Source organism: Neophocaena asiaeorientalis, unplaced genomic scaffold, assembly GCF_003031525.2.
Source record: "Neophocaena asiaeorientalis asiaeorientalis breed wild unplaced genomic scaffold, Neophocaena_asiaeorientalis_V1.1 scaffold472, whole genome shotgun sequence".
Taxonomy (NCBI): Eukaryota; Metazoa; Chordata; class Mammalia; order Artiodactyla; family Phocoenidae; genus Neophocaena; species Neophocaena asiaeorientalis.
In genome coordinates, this window is record NW_020174426.1 from 947,648 (window position 1) to 971,928 (window position 24,281).

Here is a 24,281-nt window from a genome sequence, read left to right on the forward strand (position 1 = left end):
GCTGTGGATTGATAGGCTATCAACGAAATAACACACATTTTTCATGAAAACGGCTAAATCACTATTTACTTGATGAACTGCAATGTAATGGCTCTGAAGGAGTTATTTTGCTGTATTGGCTAAATAATGTGTGTTTACCAAAACTGGGTAATTATACAGTCATCATATAAAGCACTGTCTGTGCCTGCCAAGGAACAAGATGAACCTGCTACAGGGTGAGACCTTGAAATTTGGCTACAGTTATTTCTAATTCTGGCACTGCAGCCAGGAATGGATAAACTGTATCCTGAGGAAAAGCAAACGAAGGAAAAGAATATCCCTGTCATTTTCGCTATTTAATACTCTTCACGAGCAAAAAAAAATCTACCAGTTAAATCTGTGACTCCAATAAATTATTTTACTGAGAAAGAACTGAAGGATGCCATCTTCCTTTGCAATATGTGAACCATATTAATAATAATGGAAGTTACCCACATGACTTGAGGAGGAAAATATAACATTAAAATAAATCACTTTTGTTGAAAATGAGAATTTTTTCATTAAAATGTATTGGAAAGCCTAAAGGCAAATCACATCTCAATTTATACAGAAGATGGATTTCCTACACAGTAATAGAGAGAAAGCAAATAACATATGAGAAAAAGAGAAAACTGCCGATATTTGACCATTTCTGACTTACAAAAACAGTAATTTTATATGGCTCAACTTAATATCGTACATGCGTCCCAAACTTTTACTTTCAGATAAGTGGATATTTTCATTTATTTAAATCAACAGATAGAAAAAAGTATAATGTTTTTAAAGCATTTTTATAAAAACAAATGTTTCAGAGAGAATAGAAAAAAATGCCCAAGATATGAATCTTGGTGAAATCTCTATTTAGGAAACACAGAAGTGAGAAAGGTGAGAGGAGTATCAGCCTAGGGTTCCCCAAATGAGGATCAGGCATTGGTGCTAAGAGCTAAAGAAAACAGTACTAAGCAAATGTCACTGGACTTGAAGATTTAGAGACCACTGGTGGCCTTGATTTTTAAAGAACCTAACTGGCTTTTTGACTTGTATCACCAATTAGATGAAAAAATTCTTGAAGGTGAGAAATTTGTAATTATTTGAATCGCTCATCTAGATCAGTAAGTGTTTTGAACTAAAACACTAATCTAAAAAGATCTTAAAAAATGATACTAAGGAACTTATTTACAAAACAGATTCACAGGCATAGAAAACAAATTTATGGTTCCCAAAGCGGAATGGGGAAGGGATAAATTAGGAGTCTGGGATTAAAATATAGACACTACTATATATATAAAATAGATAACCAACAAGGACCTACCGTATAGCACAGAGAACTATACTCAATGTCTGTAGTAACCTATAGTGGACAGAATCTAAAAAAGAATATATATATAAATATATATATCTGAATCACTTTGCTGTACACCTGAAACTAACACAACATTGTATATCACCTATATTTCAATAAAAAATTTTCAAAAAATAAGTGTTCTGGTTGACCAATTAGAGAAAGTATTGTCTTTTTAAATTCAGTATTCACAGAGTGAATCCCAAAGACCACTAGGGAGGGAATCTTACAACCTTTCTTTCACTGCAGATTAAAGTAAGTTATCATCAGAGGTTTTAGAGAATGAATGCAGTTTTTTTCCCTAGTGTTTACCCCAACAATATGGTCAAGTCCCCACACTTTGCAATCTGAGAATCAAGCTCAATGCAATTTGGTATTCAATTATATAATACACGAGGAAAAGGTGTAGAAATAGGACAAAACGTACTATAAAGTTGTACTCAGCACCAAATGCAAAATAACAACTACAGATTTCAATACTGTCCCTAACGTGAGACAGTTTTCCTACCTTTGTGCCTGAAAACTAATATTCTCCTACAGTTAAGAATTTATAATACTGATCTATTAGTATGAACCAATCAAAGCAAGCATGTTATTTTGTAACTGATAGTTTAAAAAAAACAGGTAATAAAATTTGAAAAAAAATTTAAAGATGCTGAGACCTAAATGTGATATGTGTGCCAAATAAAACTGTCATCTACAAATAGCTCTGATGAAGGATCTTCCTACAGAAAGGGTTTATAGATACAGAAAGAACATAGATAGTTCCACATGATCTACTGGTGGCCCCATCTTCACTGATTATGTTTTTATCTTTGTTTCTGCACCTGCCCTCTTCCTCCTACAACATAAGATGTCATTCTAAGTGATTAGAGAGCAGAAAACACAAACAGAACTGATTGCCCTGAAGTCAATTTCTACTGAAAATTACTTCTCAAGTCCAAAGAATTTCTTTTCATTTTGGGGATAATTCCCAGTCCTCTTGAGGGAAAATTCATAGAAACTGACCTACAGGGCATTTTATCAAATAAATATCCAGCTTTGTCCAATTACCCTGTGTCCCTCTGAGAAGGCATTAACTAATAAACCTTCCTGGTGATAAGAACAACATCTTATAACACTTGACTTTCATTAGCAGCTCCTGCAGAAGATGAAATATCCTGCTTTATGGATCAGGGTCAAGAGGCTCAGATTAAACCAAAGGACAGAAAAAACGGTCTTGGTTCTCTCCTTGCTTTGCTGCTATTAACTCGCAGGAGAGATATTAAGGGAGGTGGGATCCAAAAAATTGGTGGACTATGACAACGTGCAAAACCCCCTTTTTTAAAGACATATAAAAGAATGAAATTAACTGTTTCCAAGTCTTATATCTTCAACTTTGCCTAGATACATATTTGATTGTTATAAATGAAAAAGGTATTTATATAAAAACGGAGGCACTAGTCTAGAAGTCTGTTTTGTGTCACTTCCTTAAAAGAAATGCAGTAACCAGAGAAGGGAGAATTAACTCTAGGGGCAGGTACCATTTCTCAAGCCTGTGAGAACATTAATAGATGAGATGATAAAAGTTTACTGAACATTTACCGTGTGCCAGGTCCTGTATTAAGTGTATTACTTTATTTGATCTTCACAACAATCCTGTAAGGTAGATACTCTTTAATATCCCCATTTAACAATGAAGAAGCCAAAGATTAGAAAGATTAAGTCGCTTGCCCAAGGACACACCTAGTAAGAAGGGAAGCTGCGGTTGGACTCAAGGAGGCTGATTCCAGAGCCAACGCTCTTATCCATCAGGTTATACCATTTCTCTATACACTGAAGCTTGTGAAATTGATTTTTCAGTTCCATAAAACACCAAGCTGTGTATTAATAAAATAAGGCACTTAAGTGTCCTAGGAACAAATAAATACACAAGACCACCACATCTTGGTCAGATGACCAATATAGCGCCAACAAACACATGAAAGAATGCTCAACATCATTAATCATTAGAGAAATGCACATCAAAACTACAATGAGATATCATCTCACACCGGTCAGAATGGCCATCATCAAAAAATCTACAAACAATAAATGCTGGAGAGGGTGTGGAGAAAAGGGAACCTTCCCACACTGTTGGTGGGGAATGTAAATTGATACAGCCACTATGGAGAACAGTATGGAGGTTCCTTAAAAAACTAAAAATAGAACTACCATATGACCCAGAAATCCCACTACTAGGCATATACCCCGAGAAAACCATAATTCAAAAAAAGTCATGTACCACAATGTTCACTGCAGCTCTATTTACAATAGCCAGGACATGGAAGCAACCTAAGTGTCCATCAGCAGATGAATGGATAAAGAAGATGTGGCACATATATACAATGGAATATTACTCAGCCATAAAAAGAAATGAAATTGAGTTATTTGTAGTGAGGTGGATGGACCTAGAGTCTGTCATACAGAGTGAAGTAAGTCAGAAAGAGAAAAACAAATACCATATGCTAACACATATATATGGAATCTAAAAAAAAAAAAAATGGTCATGAAGAACCGAGGGGCAAGACGGGAATAAAGACGCAGACCTACTAGAGAATGGACTTGAGGACACGGGGAGGGGGAAGGGTAAGCTGGGATAAAGTGAGGGAGTGGCATGGACATATATACACCACCAAATGTAAAATGGATAGCTAGGGGGAAGCAGCCGCATAGCACAGGGAGATCAGCTCGGTGCTTTGTGACCACCTAGAGGGGTGGGATAGGGAGGATGGGAGGGAGGGAGACACAAGAGGGAAGAGATATGGGGATATATGCATATGTATAACTGATTCACTTTGTTATAAAGCAGAAACTAACACACCATTGTAAAGCAATTTTACTCCAATAAAGATGTTAAAAAGAAAAAAGATGCAGCAGAATTTCAGGTAAGAAAATAAAAGTATACGTGTATAAAATGGATGGCTAATGAGGACCTGCTGTATAGTGCCGGGAGCTCTACTCGGTACTCTGTGGTGACCTAAATGGGAAGGAAATCTAAAAAATAGTGGATGTGTGTATGTGTATGGCTGATTCACACTGCTGCATGGCAGAGGCTGGCAAAACATTGTAAAGCAACTATACTCCAATAAAAATTAGTTAAAAATAATAACTACTATAAACCAAAAACAAACCAAAAACTGCCTAGGCAACACAAAACTTCAGATCAACTATAGAACATATTCAAATTAACAAATATCTGAAAGGTCCCCACATCTATCATACTTTTTAAAAAGAATCATCAACCTACTCAAATCAGGTTCCTTGTTGTTAGGTCCTGCCAGTCAATGTTTACGATTCAGTGAACATGGCGACTGCAACTTAGAAATCATGGTTAAGAATTATTGGAAAAGAATAATGTTACGTTGACAGAAGGTATTCTGTAACCAACACAGTGGAGGTACCCAGAACCTTCAATGAAGAGTTCTAAAATTCCTTTAAACATAATCCATAAACAACAAACCTCTCAAAATACTGAGGAGTGGCTTCTAACACATGCACAAAGTGGGTCAATTAAAGTAACACTTAGTTCAATGGATTTCAGAGCAATCATAACCTAGCACTCACTTGACTGACACACACATTATTGTCCTGACAACACAAAATACCCAATGCTATTGTTTGCTTTCTATAGGAAGGTGCACCTGGTCAGAATCGCCATGCATGGATCTCCTTAAATGAATGGTGAAGTCACGCTGCAGGCATGTCACAGCTGCTCTGCTGGGTACAAATGGCCCCTGGTATCTGTCTCTCTACTCCTGTTCTGAATCACACCTGAGAAAGGAAGAAAGCATCCATTTTCTGAGTAAGTAGTTAACTGCATGTGGAATGACAGTTTCCCTATTCTCTCTAAAATGCCCAAAGGTTTTGCTAATTTGCCAGCAACCTATTTTATATGGTGATGATCAGTCAACTTTGGGGGGATGAATACTGCATTAATCTACATTTCATTTCAATAAGTCCATTAAGATGCTAGATTTTGATAACATCTTTTTATCATTATAATTTTTCTTGTCCTCTCTGTATGTTCCTCTATTACACTCTTCCAGTTTCCAAAAGAAATATGTCCATTCTGCTTTTTCTGACCACTGAACAACATCTCTGTAATCATTTTCACGAACAACCTACAGAAGTATAGGTCATCAGGGTGTGCAGAATATTGTAGAGCAGCCTTAGACTGAAATGGGGGTGGGGTTACACACGCCTCACTTAGACCACTTTCCAGGGGTCAAGTCACAGCTGCTTTGAGATTAAGGAATTTTACAGTTACCCGTCCTTGGCGGTTACACAGAAGCACCTGGGGCCAGCCTCCATTCCTTTCATCTTGAATGCTTTCGAATTTTCTCATGACTGATATGGAGGGTCTTTTTAAGTTCTAGACATTCTGGACTCTTTGCCTCATCTATGAGTGGTGGACCTGGTAGGTCGAGGGAGTCATGCAAAGATGTCTAATGGTGTTGGTATCCTTCAGTGCTGATGGGCAGTCACAAAATGATCAGAGCTCACAGGAGAACACAGACCTCGGAGGCCAAAGATCCATGCATTGGAAATAATGGTCATGGACTCCTCCTGTCTCCTCTGACAAATCACCCCCAACTGTGCCATCCAGGGTGGGTATTATATCCTGGTAGATGGGCAGGGCTGGGTAATGCTAGTATTGTGCGATGCTGTGCTCTCTGCTTTGGGAAAAGGCTTAGGGCTACGTCTTGCCTGTCTTCCACCCTTTTCAGTGGCTACAAAAGACCACAAAATCTCCCGTCTCTACCAGCCACACTGATCTTCCTCTTCTTAAGTCACCCTAACTACACTTTCTGAAAATGGGGTCCTGACAAGGTTACCAACTGTTAGGTATAAACTCTTCCTAGTCTCCAAGATAACCCAAGTCAATGAGGGGATTCAGGGTTTAATCACCAATCACTAGATCACTTATGACAATCACTCCAAATATTACAAAAATACAGGATAAGGCTTAAAAATCAAAGGCATCTATGTAGGAGTACAGTGAGATCTAAAGATAAGGAAGCCCTATTCTTTGGCATTCTAGAGAGTAAGGAGTGATCTCTGGCAGCCCCAGTGATACACTTAAAAATACAATCACCGCCCCAAACTCAGCAGTTTGCCAAGGAGACTCTTTAAAAAGGTACAATATGCTACCAGAAAGAGCAAGCTTTAATAAACACACAATTAAATAATCTAACATTGCCTGGGCAGATGGCACCCAGCCTGCAGAACCATCTGGCTGAAGAAATATTCAGAGAATCATAAACCTAAAAACCTAGATTCTACCCAGTAGGCTACAAATCCAGGTTCCTAGATATAAACTGCTTCATGAAAAGATAATGATTCACAAAACCTTAGCAATCTGCTCTTTTAGATATGTATTTCCCTCAGCCTCCATAAATTTATCATTCAGTTCAATTCAACATATAATGTCATTCCTTCTATCTTTTGAAAAGCAAGAATCCTTGTACCAAAGTTTCATGTCAATGTCTATATACATAGGCTGAAATGGAGAAGAATTACAATAAGGCTAGGATTTTTTAAAAAAAGAATTGAAATAGATAAGGGGTTAATAGCTAAAACATATAAGGAACTCCTACAATAGGAAAAAATACGAATAACTCAATTAAAAAATGGGCTAAGGACTTGAATAGACGTTTCTCCAAAGAAGACAAATGGCCAATAGGTCTATGAAAAGGTGCTCAAAGTCACTAATGATCAGGGAAATGCAAATCAAAACCACAGTGACATATTATCTCATACCTGTTAGAATGGCTATTATCAAAAAACATGATAACAAGTGTTAGTGAGGATATGGAGAAACTGGGACCCTTGTACATTGTTGGTGGGAATGCAAAATGGTGTAGCCCCTATAGAAAACAGTATGGAGTTTCCACAAAAATATTAAAAATAGAACTACCATGTGATCCAGCAATCCTACTTCTGGGTATATATCCAAAAGAACTGAAATCAGGATTTCAAGAGATGTCTGCACTCCCATGTTCACTGCAGCATTATTCACAATAACCAAAATATGAAAACAACCTAAATGTGCATCGATGGAAGAATGGATAAAGAAAATGTGGTATATACATACAATGGCATATTATTCAGTCTTAAAAAGAAGGAAATCCTGCTATATGTGACAACATGGATGAACCTGGAGGACAGTCACAGAAAGACAAATATTGCATGATTCAACTTATATGAGGGATCTAAAATAGTCAAATTCGTAGAATCAAAGAGTAGAATGGTGGTTGCCAAGGGCTAGGGGGAGGGGGAAATGGAGGGGTGTTGTTCAATGGGTGTAAAGTTTCAGTTACACAAGATGGCTAACTTGTACAGATCTGTTGTACAACATAGTACCTATAGTTAACGACACTGTATTGCACACTTAAAAAATTTATTAAGAGGGAAGATCTCAGGTTAAACGTTCTTACCATATACAGGAAGAGAAAGAGAGACAGAAAGAGAAACAGAGAAAGAGAAAGAAAGAAAGAAAGAGAAAGAAAGAAAGAAAGGAAAAAAGGAAAAAAGGGAGAAAGGGAGAAAGAAAAGAAAGAGGCACAAGGCAACTACTTTTGGAGGTAATTGATATGTCTATTACCTTGATTGTAGTAATGGTTTTATGGCTGTGTACATCTATCTAAACTCATCAAATTATATACATTAAATTTGTGCAGTTTTTTGTAAATCAATTATACCTCAATAAAGCTGTTTAAAAAACTAAAACAGAGGGCTTCCCTGGTGGCACAGTGGTTGAGAGTCCACCTGCCAATGCAGAGGACACGGGTCTGTGCCCTGGTCCAGGAAGATCCCACATGCCGTGGAGCGGCTGGGCCCGTGAGCCATGGCCACTGAGCCTGCACGTCCAGAGTCTGTGCTCCTCAACGGGAGAGGCCACAACAGTGAGAGGCCTGCGTACCACAAAAAATAAAACAAAACAAAACAAAAACTAAAAAAGAAAGAATTGAAAGGAACTACTCACATGACTTAGTCATAAATCAGATATTAGTGTAAGTAAATATCCTACAAGTAGATACCCAGTCTTCCTTAGGATTCACAGTTAACCTATGTAGTCACACAATTCTTTAGAAATAGAGTTCCATAGTTCACATGCCTTGAACCAATCAGAAGGTCACCCTGGTCATGATCTTCTCTGCATTCTCTACTTAGCATTCTAATTCAGTCAACATACAATCACAGTTCATGCAACTTCTCTTCCTTTTTCCTTACACCTCTCCTCCCCCAACCATTTTTGTGCTAATTAGTGCCACTCTGAGAGAAGCTGCGACAGAGAGAAAACAAGCTAATGAATTGTTCTCTTCAATTTGATGAGTGTCTGAAGAGAGGATATATAAACTGTAGGTTGAATGTCATTTGCTTATGTATGCATGTACACATGTATGTGTTATCTATATAGGAATTTAAATTACTCAAATTTTCCTTCCCCTTATTATTAGGCTTTCCATATAATCTCTGTTCAAGTAGGTCAAAATTTCATATGGCCAAACTTATACTTTGGTTCATTTAAAACCATACTCTATGGGTGACAAGTTTATGGCTTTGTATTATACACTGACCTTGAATTGTGAAACTCACATATTAGTTTCAGCAGGTTTTGTCATGGTGGTTAAGATTGTGGTTGCTTCCTTAGAATTTTCTGTACAATCATGTTGTTTATATTTAGGGACAGATTTACTTCTTTCTTACCAATTTTTGTTTTACTTCTTTTTCTTACTTTTTTCATTGGCTAGGATTTCTACTACTATGTCAAATAAAAATAGTGACAGTAGATATCCTTGCTTTGTTCCTGACCTGAAGGAGAAAGCATTCAACTTTCATCATCACTATTTTAGCTGTAGGCTTTTTGTAAATGCACTTTACCAGATTGAGGAGTTTACACTATTCTTTGTTTACTGACAGTTAATTTTTTAAAAATCATGAACGGACACTGAATTTTGTCAAATGCTCTTTCTGCATCATTTGAGATAATCACGATATTCAACTTTTAGTCTGTTGATACAGTAAGTAAAATTGTTTGATATTTGAATCATTCCTGGGATAAAGCCCAGCTGGTCATATATATATATATATATATATAAAATATTTTTATACATATTGTTGGATTTGATTCACTAATTTTAAAAGAATTTTATGTCTATGTTTATGAGGAATATTCATTTGCAGTTTTCTGTAATGCCTTTGCCTGACTGTGGTATCCAGGGTTATTCTGGCCTCATAAATTAGTCAGGAAGTGTTTCTTCTGCTGCTGCTGTTGCTTTATACAGAGTTTATATAAGATTATTATAGCTTTCTTAATTCTTTGATAAAATTCATTAGTGAAACTACCTAGATCTGAAGTTTTCTCTGTGAGGGGATTTTTGTTAATAAATGTAACGTTGTTCATAGACATAAGCCTATTCACACTTTCTACTTCATCTTGTGTCAATTTTGATAAATTGTATTTTTCAAAAAAGTATCCATTTCATAGAAGTGGCATATACTTGTTCATATTATTTAGTATTCTTTATAGTTTGTAAAATTTCTGATGATATCCCCTTTCCTTCCTGATATTGGTAGTTTGCATTTTCTCTTTTTTTCTTGAAAAGGCTTGCCAGAGATTTAATGATTTTGTCAGTGTTTTTAAAAACTAACTTTTGGCTTTGTTAATCTTCTCTGTTGTTTGCATTCTGTTTAATTTGTTTCTACTCTTAATTTATTATTTCCTTTCTACTACTTACTGTTGGGTTAATATGCTCATCTTTTTCTGCCTTCTTAACATGGAAATATAAATCACGGATTTCTAAGCCTTTCCTCCTTTCTATTTTTTAACTTTATTGAACTATAGTTGATTTACAATGTTGTGTTAATTTCTGCCATACAGCAAAGTGATTCAGTTATAGATACATATACATACATATACTTTTTCATATTCTTTTCCACTATGGTTTGTCACAGGGTATTGGATATACTTCCCTGTGCTCTATAGTGCCTTTCCTCCTTTCTAATACAAGCATTTGAAACTATAAATTCCTCTTAAGCACTGCTTTAACTGCATCCCCAAATTGATATGTTGTGTCTTCAATTATCATTCAGTTTTAAATAATTTCTAATTCCCCTTATACACAAATTACACCTCAATGACAAAATCATGAAAAATTATTTTCATGAGCCTCTGATGTACCAGAGAATCTATATGCACATAGTATATGAATTATTTCATGAGAGCCATGTTTTATGGAAAATCTATGCAAGTATAACCAGTGGTGGAGTAACTTTTAAAATTAGGATTTTAAAGAAAATATTTCCAAGGTCAGGTTACAGAGAAAGCACCAGACACAAAATTCATTCCCTGCACTCAAGCTAATGCCACTTACAAGGGCAGCCAAGGTGCACAATGTAACAGTGTCATCAATGCAGTTCATTTTGTACAAACATTTTTTTAAAAGTAGAGCCTGGTAGAATCTTTACAATACTTTAAAATAAGATTGTTGCTAACCATAAAAACTGTTTCATCTCTGGTATCTTGTGGCAAAATACAGAAGTGAAGAAACTTGTCAAATGTAAAGATGTTACACATTTTTTGACAAAGGACAAGTGTTATAAATCTTCCAAATTTCTCTGTGATGACAAGAAGTATGTGACATAGCAGATATTTTGAAAAAAATATATAATTATACTTAATCTGTCTCTTCAAAGCAAAGGTGTCATTTTTAGCAATGAGACCAGAAATATTTAAAAGACAAACATGGAAATGTTTAAACATATGGATTTAAAAAAATAACATATGGAAATGTTTTCATTTTTTTCTTCATAAAAATTATGTGTGTCACCTCTAAAAACCTTCATGTCATTTTAAACCTGTTTTTATTTTAAATAAGTTTATTTATTTATTTAGGGCCGCGTTGGGTCTTCGTTGCTGCACGCGGGCTTTCTCTAATTGCCGCAAGTGGGGGTTTCTCTTCATTGCGGTGTGCGGGCTTCTCATTGTGGTGGCTTCTCTTGTTGCGGAGCACAGGCTCTAGGCGTGTGGGCTTCAGTAGTTGTGGTGCATGGGCTTAGTTGCTCCACAGCATGTGGGATCTTCCGGGACCGGTGCTCAAACCCATGTCCCCTGCATTGGCAGGTGGATTCTTAACCACTGCACCACCAGGGAAGTCCTAAACCTGTTTTAAAATCTTTCTAACAAAGAATTTTCATAGGAGCCACTTAATAATATAAAACTACAGCATCATCCAATTCGTGTGCCAGAACAACTTAAATACATGAAGAGAAATAGAAATTTACTAGCTGAATTTCAGTAAAAGCCTTTGCATAATTAATGAGTGGATAAAAAAACTGAGCATCATGCTTTAGTAAATGCAGTCAGTCAATGATGCCCTTCATATGATGTACATACTGTTGTGAGGTCTATATTTCAGCCATCAGATCCACTAAATGCATGCATTTTAAAAATGAATGAGAGGGCTTCCCTGGTGGCACAGTGGTTGAGAGTCCGCCTGCCGACGCAGAGGACACGGGTCCGTGCCCCGGCCCGGGAAGATCCCACATGTCGCAAAGCGGCTGGGCCCGTGAGCCATGGCCGCTGAGCCTGTGCGTCTGGAGCCTGTGCTCCGCAACGGGAGAGGCCACAACAGTGAGAGAGGCCCGTGTACCGCAAAAAAAAAAAAAAAAATGAATGAGACCATTGAACTACTCCATCACAAAGTAAGAAACCAAGATTTTAATAAATAAAGAATCCTATTCAATCACACTGCTGTCACTGGTGGCAAAAAAAGAACTGACAGAGGATGCTATCAAAAAGTTGAGAGACTACTGCTTAAGAGCACGAATTGAGTTTGTGTACTGGTCCTACCATAGACAACCCTAGGTTAGCTATTTAATCTATCAGTTTCCTTCTATGAAAAATGAGAATATTAAAAATATATACCTCATAAGGATTAAATGAGATTAAAATGCATATAAAGTACCTGGACCATTGCTAGTCACTTATGTAACTTTATATAAAGATATTATTGTATAATATTATTACATTAACTATTATGTTATTGTTATAATAAAATTGTTATAACAATCAATATTATATAACTTCATATAATAAGTATAATGTAAGCCACTTATATAACTGAAATATTCTAGCAGCCTCATTAAAAGACTGAAAAGAAACAGGTGAAACTAATTTTAATAATATATTTTATTTAACCTTATATCTCCAAAATATTATCCTTTCAACATGTGGCACTGGTCACATTTCAAGTGATCAGTAGCTACATGTGGCTAGCGGCTACCATATTGCCCAGTGCAGGTCTAGAAGATAATAAATGTGTATAACAGCTACTATTTGAAATGCTTTTATTGTTATTACTACTATAATTTTCAAAACACCAGAATCCTCATATTCAAATGTAAATCCAAAGCATATTCCTAGATCAAATATTACCTTTGTCATTTCTCTTCTAGGATCTTGGCAATGGCCTTATTTTTGTTGTTTGAGAATTATAAGTAACACAGTTGACTTTATGAGGTTGAATCACAGGCCATGGGGTTAGTCTATAAATAATCAGTCAGGAGGAAATGTAAAATTGATAGGAATTAAATAAGAAACAGACTTTCTTGAGGTAAACTTTCAAAATAGAGAAAAAGAAAAAAGATATTAAATAATCCAAGCAAGGGGCCATCGATTGAGGACACTTTATGCTCTAACAAATTCAGAATATGTTCTAACCATAAAGACTACCAGTGTGTATATCTTGGGTGGGGAGGGGTGATAAAAATAAGTAAATAAGTAAAATAAGTAAAGAAATCTAATATGGAAGGAAAAAAAATCAAAGTATAAAACCTTTTAATAAATGAATATTGAAAAGAATATTATGGAAAGCATTCAATCCCATTTTTTTCCATGCATTTTCATTTTTAAATGTTTACTTTTCTTTTGCTTTAATGTTGTGGTGTCACCAAATAAGAAAATTATATCTTTAGCAAAAAAGATATATCCCAGATGTGAACAAAACACTTAATGAACACTTAATATACTTAATATTTATAATATATTAATAAATTAATAGTTAAATAAACACCTAATAAAATGAATCATATTATTAATCAGTATCTATATGAAACATATTGATGGGTTTTTAAGGATTATCTATCTAAAGGATTGATCAGCAACTGAAATCTGATCTTACAAAATAGCTTTCTGAGCATAAGCCTATTTTGAACGTGATTTATTAGCATTAACCTGAAAATTTAGGTCTGAATTTGCCTCTAATCACTTTGCAAGTCTATCTGCACAGCAGCTGTCTAATTTAGACTCACATCCTCACTTTACATTACATACAGTACAGAACTCTACAAATTCAATAAAGAAGTCTCACAGAGTCATAGTACGTATAAATATGCCATCATAAAATAGACCTGAGACACTGATTGATCTCACACCTAAGTTCACTCTTTTTCATTGGAAATAAAATAGCCCACTACACACTGAAAAGCAAGTCATTAATTGTAAAGTGGTTCTTAGGCTTTTCTGAATCCTTGAGCCCTTTCAAAGGTGAAAGCTATGCATCCCCTTCCCAGAAAAATTGACATATGCAGAAAAGCTTTTGTATGCAATTTTCATGTGTCTCCTCTGACCCTACGTTAAGTTATTGCTGGAGCAGAAAGATCACCCACAGGCAAATATTCTACAGTTCTAGGTGGCCAAGAAAGTAGTCATACACGGAACTGCTTCTCTTTATGCCCTAGCCCCACCATACCCATTTCCTGGTTGGTCGGGGGAAGGTGGACCCTAACAGGGGCAGTTAGTTTTCCGTAACCACCAATTAAGTTGGTCCATAGCATATACCCAGTAGTATCCATAACTAATATCTTACTAGTGTTTTTAAATTGGAATTTTTTAACAAAAGAGGTGAATTAATACACATTATAGAAAACCATAAATAGATGTCAATTTACTAAACATCTAAAAGAAAAATATGTAAGTCAGTTAAAAATGCCTTATATTACTATACATCTGTTGTTTTTGTTTGTTTGTTTTTGTTTTTTGCGGTACACGGGCCTCTCACTGTTGTGGCCGCTCCCATTGCGGAGCACAGGTTCCGGACGCGCAGGCTCAGCGGCCATGGCTCACGGGCCCAGCCGCTCTGCGGCATGTGGGATCTTCCCGGACTGGGGCACGAACCCGTGTCCCCTGAATCGGCAGGTGGACTCTCAACCACTGCGCCACCAGGGAAGCCCTTTACATCTGTTTTTTCATCCATTGATTCAATAATGCTATTGAACATCTACTCTGTGTCTGGTACTGTGCTGAAAAGCCATGACGAAGACGCAAGGAGCTTATAGTCCATTGAGGGAGACATAAGTAAACGACAGTTACAAAAGAAGAGGGGAAATGTTAAAATGGGGTTAAGTGCAAGGAAACCAGAGGAGGGGCCTGGTTTTCAGGGAAGGTTTTAGGCAAAGTTGAAGACAAGCAGAAGAATGAGTAGGGGCACAAGGCATTCCAGGCCAAGATGAAAGCAGGAGTGATGGCCTGGAGAAGAAAGAGTAAGTGCTGAGGCTGGCAAGTTGTCAGCCTGGCTGAAGCAGAGGTCAGAGTAGGGACATCACAGCAGGTGAGTCTGGAGAGACAGACAGAGGTCAGATCATGAAGGGTCTTGTATATCTTGCTGGAGCTTTCGGACACCATCCTGAGAGACCATGGCAAGGCAATGAAGTGACTGAAAATGGGAAACAATGGGTTCAGATGAGTAAATTAAGCAGTGGTTCCCACAGTGTGGTCCACAAAGCTCTAGGGCACTCCTAAAATCTTCAGAAGTCTGTGTGGTCAAAACTATTTTCATACTAATAGTAAGACAGTTTTCCTTTTTTACTCTCATTCTCTCGTGTACCGTGGAGCCTTCCAGAGGCTACAAAATCAGTGATGACATCACTGATCTGATGTGCTTGTGTTATTCTTGTGTTTTAAATTTTATTGTTTTAGTTTCTAATAAAGTAAATATCTATATCGATATCTATGCATAGCACAGAAACGAAGGTCCTTGGAGCCCTCCACAAATTTTAAGAATGCAAAGGTTGCCTGAGATCAAAAAGTTTGAGAACGGCTGAATTAAAGGTTTCACTCCAACTGTACAGGATGGAATAGGGAGGGAGGAAGAGGAACATTTAGGAGGGTCATTTACATCACTGGTGATAGATGATGTGGCCTAGATTAAGGCTTAAAGTAGGAATAGAGAAAAGGAGATGAGTCTAAGATATGTTGAGGAGGCAGAATCAACAGAATTTGGTAATTAATTAAATGTGGGCTGTAAAGGAGAAGTCAGGAAGGACAATCAGATTCTAGCTTTGAAAGTTAAGTGGAGGCCTTACAGTTAGAGACAACCCAGGAGGAGCTGGCTGTTTTTTCAGATGGAGTAGGCTGATTTTTCAGATGTGTTTTGCATCTAGCTGGTCATGTCCACTGGTGAGCTAGCTATATAAATCTGGAGTACAGCAGAGCCTATAGCTGAAAATAGATCATGAGGTACCTTCAGCATGTAGGTGCTAATTGAGGTTTTAAAGGACATGGGATCAGCTCCAGAGGATGTGGAGTATGACAAGAAGCAGGACTTAGAACAGGAATGGGCAGAAGAGGACTCTTAGAAGAAGAAAAAGAAGCAACCCATAAATGTACTATCAGGAAGGTAAGGCGAGAGTGTTTTAGGAAGAAGGCATGAGTCAATTGTGTAAAACACTGCTGAAGGGAGTCTTCCAATTCTGACAAGATGACGAACCAGACCTGGTTGCTGAGTTCCTTCCACCAAATCAATCCTGGAGAAACCACAGAAGCTAGAGGTTGCACAGACAAAAGTATCAGTAACATAAAAACTGAGAAAGTCTCAGGGAAACCAAAGGCTGTCATGAATCAGCAAGGTCAAGTGCAGTCTAGTGCAATGAGAGAAGAGGTTGAGGGAAAGCTTTTAAATTCTGCTCTAGTCTCCACCCAGCACTGCCATGCAAGATCACAAAAACCAGCCTGTTTCTGTGGTACAACATCTGGCACCCAAAAGCCCAGTGGAGCAGGGAGCTAGAGTACAGCAGTGAAGCAGATCGACCCCGGGACATTTGTTCCTCCACTTCTCCCCTTTAAACCTCTAGGACTAAAAGATGACAAACCAAGGAGATTGGCATGATAGTGAAATGTACGACAAGAGAAAACTCTAAAGCCTTGAAGAAAGAAAGAGCTTATCGTTTCCAAAGGATAAAAATCTGAATGAAGTCGTATCTCCCAGTAGAAAAAATTGGATGCAGAAAGATAATAAAGTAATATTTTAAAGTACTGAAGGGAAAAACTTTGAGCCTACAATTTTATGTCCAAAAATTATTATATACATGTGATGGTGAAATAAATATGCTCTCAGGCTGATAAGGTCTTAGGAAGTTTGCCACCCAAAGGCCCCCTTTAGAAATATTCTTAGAGGAAGTGCTTTAAAAAGATGAGAAATAAACTCAGGGGAATCCTGCAAGAGATACAGAAAATAAGAATGATCAATAAATTTAAAAAATGTATTACCCTCTAAAAAGACAAGGACCAAAGAAAAGAAACAGAAAAAAATATAGCCCAAAACAATCCAGTTCTAAATACCAGAAGATACCAACATGGTATGGGGAAGGGGGTGTGAGGGCTACAAGGATGAGAGAGCCTCATTGGAGAAACCTGTAGATAATGCTAAGTTAAAATTCGACAGCAATGAATACAGTAACAATGGCACAATTATAGCAGCGAGGCCATGAGAAAGCCTGAGAGGTGTCTGCTGAAAGAGGTCATTCTTGACTATTTGGATAATCAATTTAAGAAAGGTAGTGGGGACTAAAGCCAGACAGCAGTGGATTTAGGAGTGAGCAAGAGATGAAGAAACAGAGAGCAAGTACAGAAAACTCTTGTAAAAATTACCTTTATGTAACAGACAGGGGAAACCACAGACAGGTGAAATCCTGGGTTGTGGGAGGGCTTCTGAGATGGGAAGGAATTGAGCATTTAAAATTTTATGTATCATCACAAAATAGATTTAAGGTGGTTTTGAAATACATACAAACCAAATGAGCAAATTAGGATATAGGGGAACTGAAAGGGGGAAAATTAAGTCATCAGATGTACAGCATGCACACCTTACACACTTGCAAAGATGGGGCAGAGGGGGGTGCTGAGCAGCCAATTCAAAGAGAACACTTTGCTTAAAAATGAACCCACATAAACATGAATTTCAATTAGAACCCCAACCTGCATTCACACAGGATGCTGCAACAGGCCCTAGAAGAGCTGGCTAAGTCCTTGTCTTGGTCCATCTCTACTCTAACATCTTCATTAGCTTCCACAAAGAATAGACGTCTCCTCGATAAGGCATCAATTACTCCCACTTGAAAGCAGACAGGACAAAGACTGAAAGGAGGTTTTCTGCAAACCAGATTTTTAAAAGAATGCCTTAAATTTAATTTCTTTCCCATCTTGGTTCCATTGTCTCTTCTATTCCTTTTTGTTTTCTAAATGACTGTTACCGTCACATTCAATTGGTATTGAAGCCCTGCCAGGAGTAATGGCCAGAGCAGTCCGAGGAGCACTGAGCTGTTTCTCCTTGATTTTGTCCTTCTGTATCTCAAGTAGAACAAAAGCCTTGTCTTCAAAGAACAGTTCAAACATCAACAGGCACGTTGCTTTTCATAAACCACATGTCCACCTCAGTCACCTTTTTTCTTTCTTTCCTGGATTGAACTTCTAAGTCTACCTGCATTATTCTTTGTTGATTTGCCTCAGTCAGGTCTCAAATTCATATACATATATAATTTCATTTAAGCTTCCAAACAACCTTGTTATGTATTATTACCCTACCTCTATAGATAAGGAAAAATAAAATCAGAGTAAGTTGCCTGAGTTGTACTGATTACAGCCCAAGTGGCAGTGCTGAGATTCCAACCTTTTTGTAAGAAATAATTAAGGAATAACACAGATAGACCCCTGAGTGTATGTCTCTGGATCATTTCCTGGATCTTTAAATGGCTGTTGTTCTGCTCTGGTATTTTCTATGCTATTTTGTTTGTTTGTTGTTGTTGTTTTTGGAGCCTTTCCTGGATCTTTAAATGGCTGTTATTCTGCTCTGGTATTTTCTATGCTATTTTGTTTGTTTGTTGTTGTTGTTGTTTTTGGTTTAAGTAACATCAAGGATGGTTAACATACAAACTTCTAGCTGGGAGAGCAAATCTATTTCAGAGTACCCAGTAAGGATGTGAGGGAAAAATGCCCATCCCTTGGTTGTTTCAGAAGGGACTCCTTGTTTGCTTCAGAAAGCTGAAGGAAGACTCTGGGAGCACATTAATAGATGCTAACAACTTTTTCTATAAGAAAGCACGAAAACTTGCCCCACTCTTGTCCAAGATGAAACACAAAATATTTTGATACATTATCCTTCTATATTTAAAAAAAATCTCGGCTGCTGTTTTAAAATAGGGCAGATGTGACCCCAGTTGCCTTTTGGGGGTTAATTTTTAAATGTTTGCACACCAAAAATTTTATGAACAAAAACATACATCTCTGAATAAAATGAGAAATACTTATAACCAAGAAGAACAACAGATAATGTCACTGGTAGTTACTGATTTTATAATGTTTTTCAGTTTATCAGAGGGATTTTTCTTTTTGTGCAAGTATTTTGCTTGCTTATTTTGGGTCAAATACTAAACCTAGCCCTGACACCAGTATTTAATTCCCACAGGCTAGTATATGTACACAAGGAAAGCTTCCAAAGATATCTTCCTATCAACTGAGTTATTTAAAATAATAATATATTTGTCTGCCAGAAAAAACATACTGATATCATATTAAAGCTAGACTTTTGGATGAGGAAACATATTTTGTTATTCATTTCTAAACAATTTAAAAAATAAATATGAAAATAATTATAAAATAAAACTTTCTAGAGTCATAAAATTATTTTATACCCCTAAGTGGTTAATTCCTTTTTAAAATTAATTGAAGTATATTTGATTTACAATGTTGTATTAATTTCAGGTATACAGCAAAGTGATTTAGTTATACATATACATACATCTATTCTTTTTCAGATTCTTTTCCCATATAGATTATTACAGAGTACTGAGTAGAGTTCTCTGTGCTCTACAGTAGGTCCTTGCTGATTATCTATTTTATATAGTCGTGTGTATATGTTAATCCCAACCTCCTAATTTATCCCTTCCCCTCCCTCCCCTTTGGTAACCATAAGTCTGTTTTCTAAGTCTGTGAGTCAGTTTCTGTTTTGTAAATAAGTTCATTTGTATCATTTAGATTCCACATATGAGTGATATGATTTAATATTTGTCTTTCTCTGTCTGACTTACTTTACTTAGTATGATCATCTCTAGGTCCATCCATGTTGCTGCAAAAGGCATTATTTCATTCTTTTTTCATTCCCTTTTTTTTTTTTTTTTGGTACGCGGGCCTCTCACTGTTGTGGCCTCTCCCGTTGTGGAGCACAGGCTCTGGACGCACAGGCTCAGCAGCCATGGCTCACGGGCCCAGCCGCTCCGCGGCATGTGGGATCCTCCCAGACCGGGGCACGAACCCGTGTCCCCTGCATCGGCAGGTGGACTCTCAACCACTGCGCCACCAGGGAAGCCCTTCATTCACTTTATACGTATTAGTGTATACATGTCAATCCCAATCTCCCAATTCATCAAACCACCACCCCCACCCCTGCCACATTCCCCCCTTGGCGTCCGTACATTTGTTCTCTACAACTGTGTCTCAATTTCTGCCCTGCAAACCAGTTCATCTGTACCATTTTTCTAGGATCCACATATATGTGTTAATATACTATATTTGTTTTTCTCTTTCTGCCTTACTTCACTCTGTATGACAGTCTCTAGATCCATCCACATCTCTACAAATGACCCAATTTCGTTCCTTTTCATGGCTGAGTAGTATTCCATTGTGCATATGTGCCATATCTTCTTTATCCATTCATCTATCAATGGATATTTAGGTTGCTTCCATGTCTTGGCTATTGTAAACAGTGCTGCAATGAACACTGAGGTGCATGTATCTTTTCGAAGTATATTTTTCTCCAGATATATGCCCAGGAGTGGGATTGCTGGATCATATGGTAGCTCTATTTTTAGTTTTTTGAGGAACCTCCATACTGTTTTCCATAGTGGCTATATCAATTTACATTGCCACCAATAGTGTAGGAAGGTTCCCTTTTTTCACACTCTCTCCAGCATTTATTGTTTGTAGACTTTTTGATGATGGCCATTCTGACCGGTGTGAGGGGATATCTCAGTAGTATTGATTTGCATTTCTCTAATAATTAGCGATGTTGAGCATCTTTTCATGTGCTTTTTGGCCATCTGTATGTCTTCTTTGGAGAAATGTCTATTTACATCTTCTGCCCATTTTTTGATTGGGTTATTTGTTTTCTGCATCACCTGTTTGTATATTTTGGAGATTAATCCCTTGTCAGTTGCTTCGTTTGCGAATATTTTCTCCCATTCTGTGGGTTTTCTTTTCACTTTGTTTATGGTTTCCTTTGCTGTGCAAAAACTTTTAAGATTTTTTTTTTTTTCTGGCTGCGTTGGATCTTCGTTGCTGTGCGCAGGCTTTCTCTAGTTGTGGTGAGCAGGGGCTATTCTTCATTGCAGTGTGCTGGCTTCTCACTGCGGTGGCCTCTCTTGTTGTGGAGCACGGGGTCTAGGCACGCGAGCTTCAGTAGTTGTGGCTCACAGGCTCTAGAGCGCAGGCTCAGTAGTTGTTGTGCATGGGCTTAGTTGCTCCACGGCATGTGGGATCTTCCCAGAACAGGGATCGAACCCATGTCCCCTGCATTGGCAGGCAGATCCCTAAAAACTGCGCCACCAGGGAAGTCCTGCTTTTAAGTTTATTTGGTCCCATTTGTTTTTGATTTTCTTTTCGTTTTTTTTTATTGGAGTATAGTTGCTTTACACTGCTGTGTCAGTTTGTTTTTATCTTCATTACTCTAGGAGGTGGATCAAAAAAGGTATTGCTGTGATTTATGTCAAAGAGTGTTCTGCCTATGTTTTCCTCCAAGACTTTTACAGTATCTCGCCTTACATACAGCTCTTTAATCCATTTTGAGTTTATTTTTGTGTATGGTGTTAGAGAATGTTCTAATTTCATTCTTTTACATGTAGCTGTCCAGTTTTCCCAGCACACTGAGGGGTTAATTCTAATATTTCCACAAAGATAGGTCATAAGTGACAAGCCAGAAGCTGTGACTTGGGCTTGAGGAAGATGTTTTAGTACTATGTGAAGCTCTGTGATTAAGTAAAAATTTTAGATTCAACATTAATTAGACAATATAATCAGTCAATATAATCAGGACAGCAACTGTTAATGTGTCAACCACACATACACAGATACTGGCGAGAGAACTGGCTAAATTATCAAACCCGAAAAGAAAATGCCTACTTTTGTTATTTCCTAAGTCATCAAGAAGATTCAATTGTTCTCAGCTTTGAAAAAAGGATATTGACTCCAAAAACTTTGCATAGACAGTAGCATGCATTCTTAGATATGATGGAACAATTTAATTAATGATGATGTTAGGATCCTGTTTTCATACATGCATTGCTCTATTGTCTCTTCCTAAGTGAGGAAAAAGCTGGCACTATGGGATCACACTACCAAGTTATATATGTAGATTTTAACATAATGTGGACAGACATGTACAAGATGGCCGTCATTTAGGATAAGGTTAGGCAAAGGCAGCATAATATGACCGCAGCTCCAAAGGGCTACATGACCATTTAGAAATGAAACAAGCAAGGTGAAATGTTACCATTACCTACTTGATGCACTATGCCACTGAGATGTCATCTGCTGCTTTACTGGGATGACGCTTTCCATTCATTGTAATTAGCCTTATTCTATCCTGGCATATGCTACATAACCTCAGCTTTCATATTTTGAACAAGCAACAAGCAGTTGGGACTACTGGGTGACAGTCCTCATTACTGATGCTCATCACAGCCAAAACTGATGTATGAGGTGTTTCAAGTTGTGGTTGCTTGAACTGAACAATCCAAGCTACTTTGTTCATGACCCTGCATATAAAAATGTCAAGTACTTGAAGAACTAGACGATTTGAATTTGTAATCGGGTTTAAAACTCCTGATTCCACATGAACCACTGGTCTGCTTATAACCCTAGATGGAGAGAGTGCAAATGATTTCAACTTACAGCAAAGAAGAGCCCTAATGTAGACTGAATCAGCCAGGAAACAAGTCAGGCTATGTAAGTACAAAACCTGATCATAGAATGTTTTTAAGCTATGTGGTTTTCTTCTTTCAAATTTATACAGTAATTCAAACTACATGTTGACAAAATAATTTCAAGCAAAGACCCTGCCAGGTCTGCTTTAAAGAATGATCTGACACTAGCACCATTCATTTTTCTTAAATTCCATATATATGTGTTAGCATACGGTACCTGTCTCTCTCTTTCTGACTTATGGCACCATTCATTTTTATATAAGCCATGAACATATTTAAAAGAATAATTTGCTTCCTTTAGGAAGTAGGAGGGAAGCTATATGGCTGCTTACCTGCGAAGTTCTTTGCAAACCCTTTTACTTAGATAGTTTAGTATAGGCTGGAAGAGGTTTAGGAATAATGATATTTCGCTCATCTATGAAGACAGCTTTTCAAGTTCACAGAGGTTTCATCTGAGAACCAGACTGCTCTCCTTGAGATATTCAAGGATATTCTTTTTTCCCACCTGTCCTCCCTTTTTCCACCTTGCCTTCCATCTCTCCATAAACATCACTGAATGTTGACAATGGCGAGGTCTCTGATGGATTTGACTAGATAGACCCTGAACACCTTGAGACACAATGCTTTTGAATCCCTAGCATAGTACCTAGAACACAGTAGATACCTTATAAATGTTTGCTAATTATTCATCATTTTAATTTTATTCAATATGATTTTTGAATGTTTATTATGTGTTGCACACTGGGCTGGGGGCTGGGTGGGGCAGCAGTGAGAGTAGTGAATAATACACAGTTCCTCTTCTCTCAAAGAACTGCATCTAGTAAAGGAGAAAGATCACAGAAATTAATTATAAGGCAGTGTGGAGTTCAATGGTAAGCCATTCATCAAAAAGGTTTTTTTTTAACCCACTAATGTAAATAAAAGCATGAGGCTGGTCCAAAGAATAAAGGATGTCTTGGGGAAAGAGAATTCTTAGCAAAATGTATGTAAGATAGAGAACTAACAAAGTTACCCCTGGCACGTCTAGTTTTAAATTCTCTGATCTGCTCTTAATTTGGTCCCTTTCATAAACCCTGACTTCATTTTCTTAAGAGCTTCACTATGTTTTGGAACATAGTGTAGAACACAGGAATATTAAAATATCACATACAAGTCAACCGATGAAATTTCAATCCTTAAGAAGCAAGAAAAATTAAAATTGAAATCCCTCCATATATTAGAATAAAATGCTTACATGGACAGTGTATAGAAAATGCCATGCCAATAAACTGGGAAATATACTAGTGGCACACTGCATCAGTCAATGGGGCAATGATAACATTTTACACTACTTTATGGGTGTTAAGTTACAATTTTGCCATTGTGAATAAAAGTAATAGGTAGTGTTGATGCAAAAACAGTTAAAATGACACAGAAGTGGGCTTCCCTGGTGGCGCAGTGGTTGAGAGTCCGCCTGCCGATGCAGGGGACACGGGTTCGTGCCCTGGTCTGGGAAGATCCCACGTGCCGCGGAGCGGCTGGGCCCGTGAGCCAGGGCCAGAGCCTGCGCGTCTGGAGCCTGTGCTCCACAACGGGAGAGGCCACAGCAGTGAGACGCCAGCGTAACACTAAAAAAAAAAAAAAAAAAAAAAAAAAAAAAAAAAAA